At 47.9% G+C, this 14,344-nt stretch overlaps 1 protein-coding gene across 1 annotated transcript in view; it reads right to left on the bottom strand.

Moving 5' to 3' along the window:
• The window catches only part of LOC140427374 (ran-binding protein 17-like), a 1,937,807-nt gene that overhangs the window by 1,433,433 nt on the left and 490,030 nt on the right, over positions 1–14,344 (bottom strand). The gene's annotated exons all lie outside the window — the stretch shown is intronic.

Below are 14,344 nucleotides of genomic sequence, written 5' to 3'. Positions count from 1 at the left end.
CAAAGAGGCGAAAGATGTCCACAAATCAGAGGAACCCAGCAGCAACGAAGGGAGAGAATGAGAGCTCGCCGTCGATCGTGAGCCCGGGGGATGACAAGAGGGTGGAGGCCGGGCCGCTGGGTGGAGCCGCACTGCTTACAGCAAAGAAGATGGCTGAGGTGGTGTCTCTAGAGCTCGAAAAGCAGTTTGCAAAGCATATGGAGGTGATGAGAAAGGAGATGGCAGTGGCACTGAAGGATTTGGTAGAGGAAGCAAATGGAAGTAGATGACGTTGGCTGAGGTAAGGGAACAGTGTGAGAAGATGAAGGGAGAGGACGAGGCCATGTCGCAGCACAGCGATCAGCTCACCTCGAGGGAGATGAGCTGCAGAGGATGGTTGAGGCCAATAAGGCGCTGCGAGAAAAGCTGGAAGATATGGAGAACCACTCGAGGCGACAAAATGTAAGGATTATGGGCCTGCCTGAGGGGGCAGAGGGCCCGAGGCCGACAGAGTACTTTGGCAAGATATTGGCAGAACTGATGGGGGAGGGAAAAGAACCCTCTCGGTATGAATTGGACCAAGTTCATCGGTCGCTGAGACCTCAGCCCAAGTTAAACGAGCCGCCAAGGGCAGGGATTACCTGATAGCACATGAACGAGAAGGTATTGAACTGGGCAAAGAAAGAGTGGGAGGTGCAATGAGCTGGTGCCAAGGTTCGTATCCATCAGGACGTGACGGTGGAACTGGCAAAGCGGCGAGCGGCTTTCGGTCAAGTGAAAGTGGCATTGGACGATAGTGGAGTACGGTTTGGAGTGGTGTATCCAGCAAAGCTAAGGGTGACCTACAACACCGGAGACTTTTATTTTGAGACGGTGGAGGCGGCGGAGGCATTTATGAAAGCAGAAGGCTTGGGACGGAAGTAAAGAGTGGGAGAATGTATATATGTAACGTTGAATAATGTTTCTACTTCATACTGTTATAGAGGTTAAAAATCTTTTGTTGTTGTTCTTTATAGATTTGAATAATACTCTTATTTCATGCTGTTACAGAGGTCAAAGATTTTTGTTGCTATTCTTTGTAGCGACGTTTTTTAATGAATCCAAAATGAAAAGTATATGTTTGATTGGTTTTTTTTCCTGGTACTGGGCGGGAAGGGAGCAGGGGCCCCCTTGTTGTGTTATGTACTCTGGGATAACACAGGCTGCAACTGGATGCAACTTTAACCAAAAGATACTTCAGACCTTGAAGTTAGTTCAATCTGATTTATTGAACTAGTAGCACAGTTAGCACAGTTCTCTATGAGTTCGACTCTCTGCTAACCTAAGTGTGGTTACTCTGTCTGACTGAACCAGAGGTGTGATACTGTAAATGCACCCTGACTCACTCTGTAGATGTTCATCAGTGGAAAATGGCAGAGTGTGAGTGCCTCGTGCCTTTTAAAGTGAGATACCACCCCTGAGTGTCCTGCCTGCTCATTGGTCATGTCCTGTTCTCTGTGTTCATTAGCTGCCTGTCTGTGTCTGTCTGTATGTCTGCATGTCTGCATATCATGGCACCCCTCACTAGCTAACTTAAGTCAACTACTGAGCGGAGGTGTTGTGGGGGGAGGGGCTGCGGACATTGGAGCCGGGTGAGCACGTTTCAATGGGCCTAGGAGGTGAGAAAAGGGATTGATACTGGGTGGGGTTTCTTCGAGAAGGAGTTTAGGGGACGATTCCAGGAGGGGTGATAAGGTTCGATGACAACAATGGATAGGAACTGGTCGGGCTCAGTGGGTAGGGCCCGAAATTATGATGATGATGGATGGGGGCCCTGTTAGGATAATTATGTGGAATGTGAGGTGGTTGGGAGGCCTAGTGAAGAGGTCGAGGGTGCTTGCGCATTTGAAAAGTTTGAAAGCAGATGTGGTGATGCTGCAGGAGACCCACTTATGGGTGAAGGATCAGGGGAGGCTTAGAAAGGGCTGGGTTAGCCAAGTGTTTCACTCGGGTTTTGATAGTTGGGCGCGGGGGTTTCGGTTCTGGTGAATAAAAGAGTGAGGTTCCAAATAAAGAAAGTTGTGGCAGATCAGGGAGGTAGGTATGTGATAGTGACGGGGCATTGGAAGGGAGGTTGGTGGCGTTGGTAAGCGTGTATGGTCCCAACTGGGATGATGCAGGGTTTGTAAAGAAGGTTTGTGGGGCATCCCCGACTTGGATTCACATGAATTGACAGTGGGTGGAGACTGGAATAAAAAGCAGGAGCCAAAATTGGACAGGTCACGATCGCAATCGCTTACCCAGTCAGGGGGAGCGAAGGCGTTGGCTAGGCGAGGGAGGAGTAAACCCTTGGAGGTTCTTGCACCCGGGGGAGCAAAGAACAAAGAACAAAGAAAAGTACAGCACAGGAACAGGCCCTTCGGTCCTCCAAGCCTGCGCCGATCATGCTGCCCGTCTAAACTAAAATCTTCCACACTTCCGGGGTCCGTATCCCTCTATTCCCATCCTATTCATGTATTTGTCAAGATGCCCCTTAAACGTCACTATTGCCCCTGTTTCCACCACCTCCTCCAGCAGCGAGTTCCAGGCACCCACTACCATCTGTGTAAAAAACTTGCCTCGTACATCTCCTTTAAACCTTGCCCCTCGCACCTTAAACCTATGCCCCATGTAATTGATCCGACTACCGGGTCAATTGCTAGGAAGTGCCCCCTTAGCGGGAGTGTTCTTTCTTATCTTCAGTTCATAAAGCCTATTCGTGGATTTATTTGGTAGTGGGGAAGTCGCTGTTGGCCGGGATCAAAGAGTCGGAATATTCGGCAATTGCGATATCGGACCATGCGCCACACTGTGTTGATTTGGTATTGGAGAAGGGAATAGTGCAGAGGCGGGGGTGGAGATTGGATGTGGCGCTGTTGGGGTACCGAGGGTTTTGTGATAAGATTGGAAAAATGATTGAGGACTATGTGCAGTTTAAATGTATGAGTGAAGTCTCACAGGTGGTGCAATGGGAAGCTTTGAAGGCAGTGGTGAGGGGGGAGCTGATATCGTTTAAAGCAAAGGTGGATAAGGAGATGTTAGAAGTAGACGGGAGGTATGCAGAAGATGTGGATCCAGCACTGTTGGAAAAGAGAAAGGAGTTGCAGGTGAATTTTGACTGGCTGTCCACAAGGAAGGCGGTGCGCCAATTGAGGCGGGCGAGGGGAGAGGTCTACGAAAATGGAGAGAAGGCGGGACGCATACTGCCAGGTCAACTTCGGAGGGAGGCAGTGGCGAGAGAAATTGTTCAGGTGTGGGATTAGGCAGGGAAGGTGGTGGTGGCTCCAGATTAGATTAATAGGTGTTTGAGGAGTTTTACGAAAGATTGTATAGGTCGGAGCCACCTGGGGAGGATCGAGAGGTGCAGGAATTCCTGGATGGTTTGGAATACCCGAGGGGGGGGGGGGATAGGGCCATATTGGATGGGGCAATAACAGAGCAGGAGATAAAAGATGCGATTGGGAGGATGCAGTCGGCAAAGGTAGCAGGGCCAGATGGGTTCCCGATGAAATATGACAAGAAATTTAAAGATAAGTTGGCGCTGCTAATGGTGGGGACGTTTGAGGAGGCGAAAGGGAAGGGGGTGCTGCCACAGACTTTGGGGCAGGCATCGATCTCCCTGTTGCTCAAAAAGGATAAGGATCCGACAGAACGTGGGTCGTATAGGCTCATATCACTTTTGAATGTGGCCGCAAAGGTGTTGGCGAAGGTATTGGCGGGTAGGTTGGAGGAGTGCCTCCCGAAGGTGATAGGGGAAGATCAGACGGGGTTTGTGAAGGGGAGGCAGCTCCTTTCGAACATTAGGAGGGTATTGAATGTGGTTATGGCGCCGGTGGACGGGAGGGAGACAGAGTTGGTGTGGTAACGGACGCCGAGAAGGTAGACACCAAGTAGAGTGGGTGTATTTGATGGCGGTTCTGGAGCGATTTGGGATTGGGCCACGATTTGTAGTGTCCGCATGAATAACATGAATTTGCGATATTCAGCTCTGCACCGTGGGACAAGGCAGGGATGGCCTATGTCCCCCCCTGTTCGCGCTTGCGATTGAGCCGTTCGCCATCGCTTTGAGGAGTTCGGAGTTGTGGAAAGAGATAGCGCGGTGGAGGGGGGTAGAGCATAGGGTATCCTTGTATGCAACGACTCCCTATTGTATGTATGTAACGGAACCGGAGGGCATATTGGAGCTGCTTCGAGTGTTTGGGGCTTTTTCGGGGATAAAAACTAAATTTAGATAAAAGTGAATATGTTATGGTGTCTCAGCCAGGCGTGGGGCTACTATTCCGTAGGGCGGGGACTCACTTTAGATATCTGGGGGTGCAGGTGACACGTGATTGGGTGGGGCTCCGTAGGTATAACATTACTAGTCTGGTGGGGAGGTTGAAAGCGGATCTAACAAGGTGGGATGGTCTCCCTCTGTTGCTGGCAGGTCACTATAGCCATCTAAAATGGCCACCTGCAAAGGACCATGGGAATTGTGGTCAACTTGGACACAGACAAGTACACAGCCTCTGTGTATTGTGCAAAGTAGCCAGACCTGACCAAAACTTGCAACCATTAAAAGTCAATCACCATTTCCCCCAGGACAATAGAGTTTGAATCAAGGAGTTACAGCAGTAGCAGACTAACTGGTGCCACTTCCCCTTATTTGGAAAGTCCTACATGCCTAGGACAATGATAGCTGGGACCCGCCCAGTCACCGAGGTATCCGCCCCCAAATTGGCCAGGATCAATGAGGGTGATCGAAACCCTATGGATCCACTGGAGATGGAGATAGGACCGCCCAAAAGGGCGAGAAAGAGAAGAAGGATAAGAAGCCCTGAGCACTAGCGATTGGCCTCTTTTGGACTGGCCTGTGTGCGACCAATTGCAGCACATCAACTAGTAAAGTTCAAGGACCCGCGATCGCTCCCTGAAGGACGAACCCAGCCGAGACGAACCTGAAGACTTCCAACCGAGCCACGTGGACACAGATAAAGGCCTTATCTCTCGCACAGAGCCGGTCACCCCAAAGTTAAGTAAAGGTCATCTTAGTTATTAGGTCTAATTTAGTGTGTAGTTGTGTGTATCATTGCACATAGAAATAAGTCTTGTGTTATTAATAAACTGTCTTTGAACTAATACACTGGTTGTGTGGTCATTCGGTTAATGTAAGAAACAGCTTGTGGTTCACATAGAAAAAGAAGTCAACATTTATTGGCGACTCTGACGGGATCTCGATTAGAAGTGACTTCGTTACTCCGAGAGAGATCCCACAACTTTGAAATAATTGGAAAAAGGAAAACAAACCACAAGCGGAAGTTTCATATCGATCAAATAACCGAATTTCGGAAGTGTGCACTAACCGCATGCGTAACTAACAGGGAAGGGTAAGGTAAACTCGTCAGACTTGCATGCAAATCTAGAGGGATTGTGAACCAGAATATAGCCGTAAGCCGTACCCGTTGTTCGAATGACTCCTTATTCCCCCTGTTCCAAATTATAAATAGAGAAGAGATGGCACCGCAGATGTCAGAGAAGATGATGAATCGGCAACCCAAGGTTACAGTCGTTGATAAGTCAGAGCAGTGCCTCATTTGGGAGGATGTATTGAGAAAGTAATTAAAGGGGACAGGATGGCCCTTTTGGTCGAAATTTGTGCAAATACTGAGTCAGGTCCAGGAAATATAGGTCAAACTTGGTGGGAGAATTTATGGGAAGTCTATGAGAAAAACGCAGTGAAGTTTAGAAACCCAATGGCAATAGTGTGCTCCTCGGCACAGTTGTGAGGCACCGAAACCCAATGGCAATAGTGTGCTCCTTACTGTGACGCTCCGCAGACAATTAGTAGAGAAGGAAGAGGAGAATGAGGGAAACAGTAAGGAAAGTGAGAATATTATTGAGGAACTCCGGGAGAAGTTAGCCGCTAAAGACAGGGAAGTCGCCGATGTTAAACGCGCCCATCAGTCTTGCATAGTACACCGTTGCAGTTTCCAGACCCAGTACGACAAGGCCTATCAAGATACACAGCGCGCAGTCTTGGTAAGAGAGGAGACTGAACACCAGGTCACTCAATTAATGAAAAACTGCGCCAATTTACAGGCTGGTTTAAGAGCGCTCCACCAGTCCACTAAAGAACAAAGGCAGAGCACCGTTGGCCACGCTAAATGTCAGCGAAAGATAGACAACCTCCAGTCATTACCTTCCGTTCAGAATGGCGTCATGTGTACCTTCGGGACAGACGAGACAGATGAGGAAGAGGTGGCAGATTGGGAAGAGTTAAATGAAAGCGCACAGATGTAAAGAGAACGGACAGTCAAAAGCAACAGCCGCGCATCCCAAAAAAAAAGGCACCAGCAGCACCGGCTGCACAGGTCGTATCAACTCCCACAGCTGCTCCGACACATGAATCCGGTCAACACAGAAAGAAGGATGGGGGATCAGGCAGGTCTAGATTTCATCGACATCACCCCACTTTCGGTAACCCAGTTAAGGGACGCTTGCACTAAAATCACTCCATTTCAGCCCACCGCAGACCCACATAGCTTCTTTGAGGGGGTGCGACAACAAAAGGTTATGTACGGATTAGATGAGAGGGAGGAAGTTAAATTGACAGTAATGAGCCTCAGCCAGTCGGTGCGGTCAGCTGTGCCAGATCCCCAAAACGTAGGAGGAGGAACCCTAGAGGAAATGAAGGCCGTAATATTAGACGCTATCGGATACAACAAAGGGGATCCGGTAGAGGGATTAAACAATTGCAGACAAAAGAAAGGAGAACACCCAACCTCCTTTGCTGGTCGCCTCTGGATACATTTTAAGGCAGTATATGGAAACTTAGACCGTGCTCAGTTAGATGATAAAGACACCACTAAATGGTCACGTACTTTAGTTTCACATGCCACTGAAGCAGGTAAAAGAGCTTGCGCAAATTATGACCCGGTAGATACCACACACAATGAGATTTGGGTACTCAGATGCCTATCTAGGGCATGGGCATGGGAACAGTCCCTGCAGGATCAGATGGATCAGTACGGAGTAGAAGCCATAATGTACCCAGTTAGAACTAGCCAGGAACCTGCATGGACAAATGAGGACAGAAGAGAGGAACACTACCCATAAGGCCCAATTCGCGCACCACGAGGTTCATGTTACACCTGTGGACAGGGAGGACATTTCGCCCGCGATTGCTGACAAAACCCCCATACAACTAACGCCAACTGCCCACCCAGAAACAATAGGTCAGACCACGATCGCCAGCCACAAGAGCTATAAGGCAAACATTCACCCCATGCATACCATAAATGCCCGCTCAGACAACCTCGCTTATAACTCCTTAGATTGACGGTGTCCGGAGTCTCCAAAATGGGTCTGTGACACGCTATGGGATAATGTCGGACGACCTGTAGTCACAGGCACAGTCCGGCGACACGCAATTGATTTTCTCTGGGACACAGGAGGGTCCCGAACCACACTAAACTCCTGAAACCTGTTCCAAAAAACACCCTAGCCAACCACAGATGCCATTACACTCAGTGGATTCACACGCCACATGAAAGAGGGATACATCACAGCTCCTATACCCATCCAGATAGGAAATGTAACCACTAAACACCATGCTGTTTTAGTCAACGTGCCCCCAACCGCAGAACACATCCTAGGCATAGTCTTCATGAACTCTCATAACCGCTCCTTCGACCCGGTAAACAAGTATTTCTGGCAGATGTCTAAAACAGCCAGAGCTCCCGCCATGCTCTCAGTATGAGATTACGAAAACAGGATTTGCTCTGAAGGGGACGATTGGTTTAACCCTTCGGCAATTAACACAGATGCCACCATTAAACAGGTCACACACAAAGGTGCATTTGCCCAGCAAAAGCACGACTGTGGGAAGATTCCTGGCACAATTATGATTTCAGGTCCTGACCCCAAACCGCAGAAACGGTATGGATTCCCACAGTAGGCTGAGAGCGAAATTTTAAGTCATTAACAGTCTGTTAAAACAAGGAGTGATTCGACCCGTAGCTTCCACTAATAATGCCCCGATTTGGCCCGTAAAGAAACCAGAAGGTTCATGGCGACTCACAATTAACTACCGCAAACTAAACAAAGTTACCCCTTTAACAGCCCCCACCATTGCCACGAGTCTTGCGGCCATGCTTAAGCAGGGAGTGCAAGCAAAATATTTCACCGTGTTGGATATTAGCAATGGTTTTTGGTTCATTTCCCTAGATCGAGCTTGCTAGTATAAATTTGCATTCACTTTTCAAGGTCAACAGTACACGTGGACGTGTCTTCCCCAAGGATTCCATAATTCCCCCTATATTTTCCACAGACAGCTAGCTGCTGGTCTCTCTAAATTCTCCGGCCCCGAATGCCTAGTTCAGTATGTAGACGTCCTGCAAACCGATACCAAGGAAGAGCATGTGGCTCTGCTAGCCGAATTGCTAGCCCTGTTCCAGTCCATTGGATGTAAAGTAAACCCCAAAAAGGCACAGATACTGAGGGAAAAGATACTCTATTTAGGCACCGTTACCACCCACGGCAAACGCGAGATTGAACAGAAGTGAATTGACTCTATTGTGAAATTGCCCCTGCCCCGTAATGTAAGTGCACTCCGTTCATTCCTAGGTTTAGTGGGATACTGTAGGAATTACATAGATGGTTTTGCCACAAAGGCCGCCCCACTCTCAGAGCTTCTGAAAAAGAACACCCCATGGAATTGGCTTCCACAGCACACAGACACCATCGACGATTTAAAACGCACACTAGGCACAGCTCCCGCTTTACAAGTTCCCGACCCTGACTTGCCCTACACGATAGAAGTAGCAACCACCGACCGAACCCTATCAGCAGTGCTCCTACAGGAACGCCATGATCGATTAGGACCGGTAGCCTATGCTTCTAGAGTTTTAGACCCAGTAGGACAAGGATTTTCTGCCTGTGAGCGACACTTGCTTGCAGTCTCTTGGGCAGTTCAGTATTTTACTTATATTACAGGCCTCAACCCAGTCACGATCTTGACCGAGCACACCCCCACTCAACTTTTGTTAGACGGCAGACTAAAAGATGGTTCAGTTAGCCAGATCAGAGCAGCTCACTGGACACTCTTACTACAAGGCAGGGATATTTCTGTGAAACACACCAAGACCCACACATTTTTGGCAGACAATTTGCAATACGCAGGGACCCCACATGAATGCCAGATAATTGCAGCCAACCCCCCCACAGGACCCTTTGTTCCCAAGTCACTGCAACCACGTGTAAAGTGTGAGTCACAAAGTTCCCAAGACACGGGACACAGTAAAAATCTATGTAGATGGCTCCTCCACTGTTGAGGATGGTGTACGAATCACTGGATGTGGGATTTATATGGAGGATTCACAGGGATGTCCACGAGAAGAGGTATCTTTACAATTGCCCGGCTACTGAGGTTCGTAAGCAGCAGAACTCACAGCCATAGCTTATGTAGTTGATCACCCGGACACTTTTCCAACGCCTGCGGACAGACACTCAGACAGCTTGTATGTCTGCAACAGTTTGACCAAATTCCTCCACTTATGGGAATCTCAAGGTTTTGTATCCGCCGATGGAAAACCCCTACCCATTTACTGAAACACATTCTTAAAGAAGCCATCGGCCGCACATACGGCATCATTAAAGTAAAGAGCCATCACCACACCTCCCAACCCGGTAATCGCAAGGCAGACGCCTTAGCTAAAGCAGGATCATGCAATGGCTACTTCTGGCAACCAGAAAGAAGCAGAGTAAAGCCAGCTTCGGCAAAAAGGTTCACCCCGTAGAGTACACAGTCGGCCAGCAAGTTATGATCTCGTTGTACAACCCCAGTTCCTTCCTATCCCCTAAATTTGCAGGCCCCAACTCCATTGCAGACAAAGTAAGCCCCTCTGTGTGCAAAATAGCATACCCTAACGGTAAGACTGGTTGGTTCCACATTCTTTATACAGTCATAGTTACTCTTCTCACAGAAACACAGACGCGGTCTACTAATGGCCGTTATAGGCACACTTGTTGGATCTCACACGACTACAAATTATTTCCACTCGTTTCGGTCATCCAGGTAGGGAGTCACGGCACTAATCCCCGCCCTACCTGTGGGCCACAGAATTATCCGGCCAATTCAAGTTTAAGTAGTGTAGTAATGGCACTAACCCCCGCCCTAGCCAGGGATCCCACCCATTCATGTCCCGCAGCAGCCCACACACAACTCCCTTCATGCTCCCTGGAATGGTTTACTGCACGCTACAATGACCTGGGCAGGTCTTGACTCTTCCTTACGCTCCACTCTCTAAAGCCTTACTTCTTTCACCTTTCCTTAGACCCCTTCGGGTGGCTTCCACATGCTATTTACACTTAAAAACACAATGGTTGTTGATCACTGCTGCTACCTCTGAGCCCCTGGGACGAAACTTTATGAAACTGGCCGCCCTAAAATTTGGCTGGTTAAGCTAAGCCTCAACCTCCCATGGTTGTTAGTCAAGATGGAGACTGGTCAAAGAAAGCATCCACCCACTCCAAGAATGGACCACACAAGCAGTGAGGCACTTGAATGATTGCATTGCAGCACTTGAATTAGTACCTCTCAAAAAAAAATGTTTTTAAAAAAAACCAAATGGGGGAGTCACTCATGGTGACAATTATAAAGGGCAATTGGAACTAGGAGAGAAAGATTAATATACACAGATATTAACCAACGATAATAACATGACACTGTGCTTGATTCCCTAGGATTACACGGAGAACAGACACACCGCAGGATGAATCCAAGAGACATACTCTTTGCATGGATAATCGCTGGAAAACACCAAAGACTCTCCACAGCCCGGCGGCTTATGGTATAAATCCCCAAATGCAGGGGAATGTGAGGACGGAATATTATGGGTAAAACCCAACAGAAGCATCCTAATTGGGTGCAATAAACAAAGAACCATGTATCAAAAGTCCAACGGGACTACATCAGAATGTTACATTAGCACAACTGGGAAAGGAGATTTGTGGGAACTTACAAATGAAGGGTGCCCCGAAACTGGATGTTTAAAGAGCAGCACAGGGAGCACATTCGGAATCAGACAAAATTGCTCCGGGATACCCAATAAGGGTAACCTGGTAATACACATAATCATAGTAGGACACAAGCCAGTCCCAAACGCCACCACACAACAGACCACCTCCAGTCAGGATACCACCCAGCAACAGTTAGAGATCGAGACCGAAACCCCGCCTGGTGGGAACACATGTGAGGCTTGAGCCGGGTCCTTTGGAGGCCACTAACGTTTCCCATTGAGGTGCCTGTATCTGCACTGATGGAGGGTGGGAATGACAGCTGTGACACCTGGATCGTGTCTTCCTCCGTGCTCCCCTCCAAGGTGATGTCCTGGGAGGCTGGAGAGGGGGCCGCTCGGGAAGGGCCGGAAGGGGGTGGAAGGCAATTGTTGTCTACTCACTCATGCTGCCCGGTGTCGGTCGTTGACTTTTTTTAACACTGGAGGCCAGTCCTCCTCGTCACGCTCCTGGAGTTTACAGTCACCACCATCTCAGCCCAGGCAGCACTGGCTGCCCTGTAGCTCACCCTCCTGGACCCTCGGGGGAACAGGAAATATTTCCTGGCCTCCACAGCATTTAGGAGCCTTCCCGGGTCCAAATCGCTGAATCTTCGGGCCGGCCTCCTTGGCGCCATTGTTGTGAGCTGACTGGGGTTGGCTAAGCAAATGCTGCTCAACCTTGTTAACGGGGGCCGACGAGAGCGGTGCCGGCGAATCAGCTGCCGAGCCTTCATTTACAGCCATAAGCCCATGGGGTCTCGTTAAGCGGACCAATTACCGTTGAATAGCGTTGCTGGCCACGCTCGGCCGAGCGCCGGGAAGCTCGTGGCAGTAGCCGCTCGCTACCACACTTAAAAATCTTTCCGGAGAATCGCGCACATCATATTCGAAGCACTGTTTTGACTAAATCAGTAACTCAACGCAGGGTGGCAGTCAAACCTGTGACCTTGTGACTTCTTCAGATTTTTCCACACCCACTAAACCATCCGAAGACCTTTACCTAACATTTTTACCAATTCCAGCAGGAATCAACTGAGGAATGGAGTTCCTTACTGAATGCTTACTGTTCTCATCAACTGAAACAGCAAAGCAGCCTCTCCGCGTAATAGTGGAGCAATTAGAAAATGGGTGATCAATGCCTCACTGCAGATCATAGATACATTTATTTTTACTGTTGTATCATTTTTTCCTAAAGGCAGTGATGTTTCTTGAGGTGAAATTCCACAGAATGCACTCTCCATTACTGACATACACAGTCATTCCTGAGACAGCCAATGAATGTCAACAACATACCCAGTTACAGATGGGGCGAGACATTACCCCAACTCGTCTTGCTTTCCCATCTTTCATCAATCAACACTTCCAGTAGATGCCGGACAATGATCAGGAGTCAGAAGCATGGTTGGCAAGACTCCAGTTTAATCTGGGATTATTGCTTTTCCCTTTCAGTGCTATACCAGAGTCATATTCAGCTACCTCAAGAGATAGATCAGGTGCGTCACCTTTTTAAAAAATAAATTTAGAGTACCCAATTCATTTTTTCCAATTAAGGGGAAATTTAGTGTGGCCAATCTACCTAGCCTGCACATCTTTGGGTTATGGGGGCGAAACCCACGCAAACACAGGGAGAATGTGCAAACTCCACACGGACAGTGACGCAGAGCCGGGATCGAACCTGGGACCTCGGCGCCGTGAGGCAGCAGGGCTAACCCACTGCGCCACCGTGCTGCCTAGGTGCGTCACCTTTTTATCTGTACGGGTCAATGCCACGATATAGAGCATAGAACATAGAACATACAGTGCAGAAGGAGGCCATTTAGCCCATCGAGTCTGCACCGACCCAGTTAAGCCCTCTCTTCCACCCTATCCCCGTAACCCAATAACCCCTCCTAACCTTTTTGGTCACTAAGGGCAATTTATCATGGTCAATCCACCTAACCTGCACATCTTTGGACTGTGGGAGGAAACCGGAGCACCCGGAGGAAACCCACGCACACACGGGGAGAACGTGCAGACTTCGCATAGACAGTGACCCAGCAGGGAATCGAACCTGGGACACTGGCGTTGTATAGCAACAGTGCTATCCACTTGTGCTACCGTGCTGCCCTTATTATTATCCATCAACTGTCAAAGTGGAACATTTTCTTGATCAACATATAATAAGAAAACAAGCAAAGTTGTGCAATAAAATTATTCCACATATTCAAATTGCAAACTTGAAAATTCGATAAAATAAATATGATCAAAGACATATCAATATTTGGAAATTATTTTTTCTCGACACTGTGTTTCTGTTGCATGTTGATTTGGGCATCTTTGTGCCAAGAAAGAGACATGAACCACAATTTTCTACTGAAAACAGATCTAAATTAGTGGACTTCATTTCCTATTACGCTGCTGAGGTCGTGGTCTCAAGCCTCATTCAAGGCGTGAGCACACAATGTTGGCTGGTTCATTCCAGCATTTGTGCTGAGTATCAAGGAGGTCACTCCATCAGATGAAACATTAAGCAGAACTGTCACCTGCTAAAGATCCCATCGCACTATTCCTGCTGATCTGGTCGACATTGCTCCTTTAACTAACACCATTAGAACTAGACTAACTGTCCCTTGACTCGTTATTGATTTATCCACAAGATGGTTATCATGATTACCTATATAATAATGCACTGTACAATAAATCATTGTACATGATATACTTTAAGGCTCTGAAGCCTGATGAAACATTTTATAAATGCAGTCTGGCTGTCTTTTCTCAAAATCCTTCCCTTCCTTTTAAATTCATGGCACTTTAAACACCAGGCTTGATGACCCTAATTATTGATTTACTTGGTCTTCTGTCTTACTATTTTTAACCTTGGTGCTATGCTGCGCCTCGCATATATTTCTCAATTTTAAACAACGTTTACTGATTGTCTTAGCCCCCAGTTTACAACACCAGTGATTCCGTATAGTCCACAAAGCTGTATTTCTTTACCCGAGTGCATCTTGACTGAGGCAGTAAAATTTATGTGATATTTGTCAGGTTACTGTTATTTCTTCATTCAACTTAATGATGAACAGTACTGTAGGGGGGATATGCTCTCATAGTGAAGTACTAAAGCCATCAAAGGATCTTAAGTCTATATTTTGCCAATTCTAGCTAGAATCATTGCAGTAATGGATTTCCTTCTGCTAACTTAAAGAGCATTTTGTTTTGAAAGAAGTGCTTTTCCTGTGGGGAGAAGGATTTATGGTCACCCAGTGGCAAATCTCCAGAGAGGCACTTTGCACCAAGCAGAGGTATGCAATTCCGCTCGGCTGAGAGCAGCC

Source organism: Scyliorhinus torazame, chromosome 7 (genome assembly GCF_047496885.1).
Source record: "Scyliorhinus torazame isolate Kashiwa2021f chromosome 7, sScyTor2.1, whole genome shotgun sequence".
NCBI classification, from domain to species: Eukaryota; Metazoa; Chordata; class Chondrichthyes; order Carcharhiniformes; family Scyliorhinidae; genus Scyliorhinus; species Scyliorhinus torazame.
The sequence above is the reverse complement of the archived record's forward strand: the minus strand, read 5'-3'. Positions and strand labels throughout refer to the sequence as shown.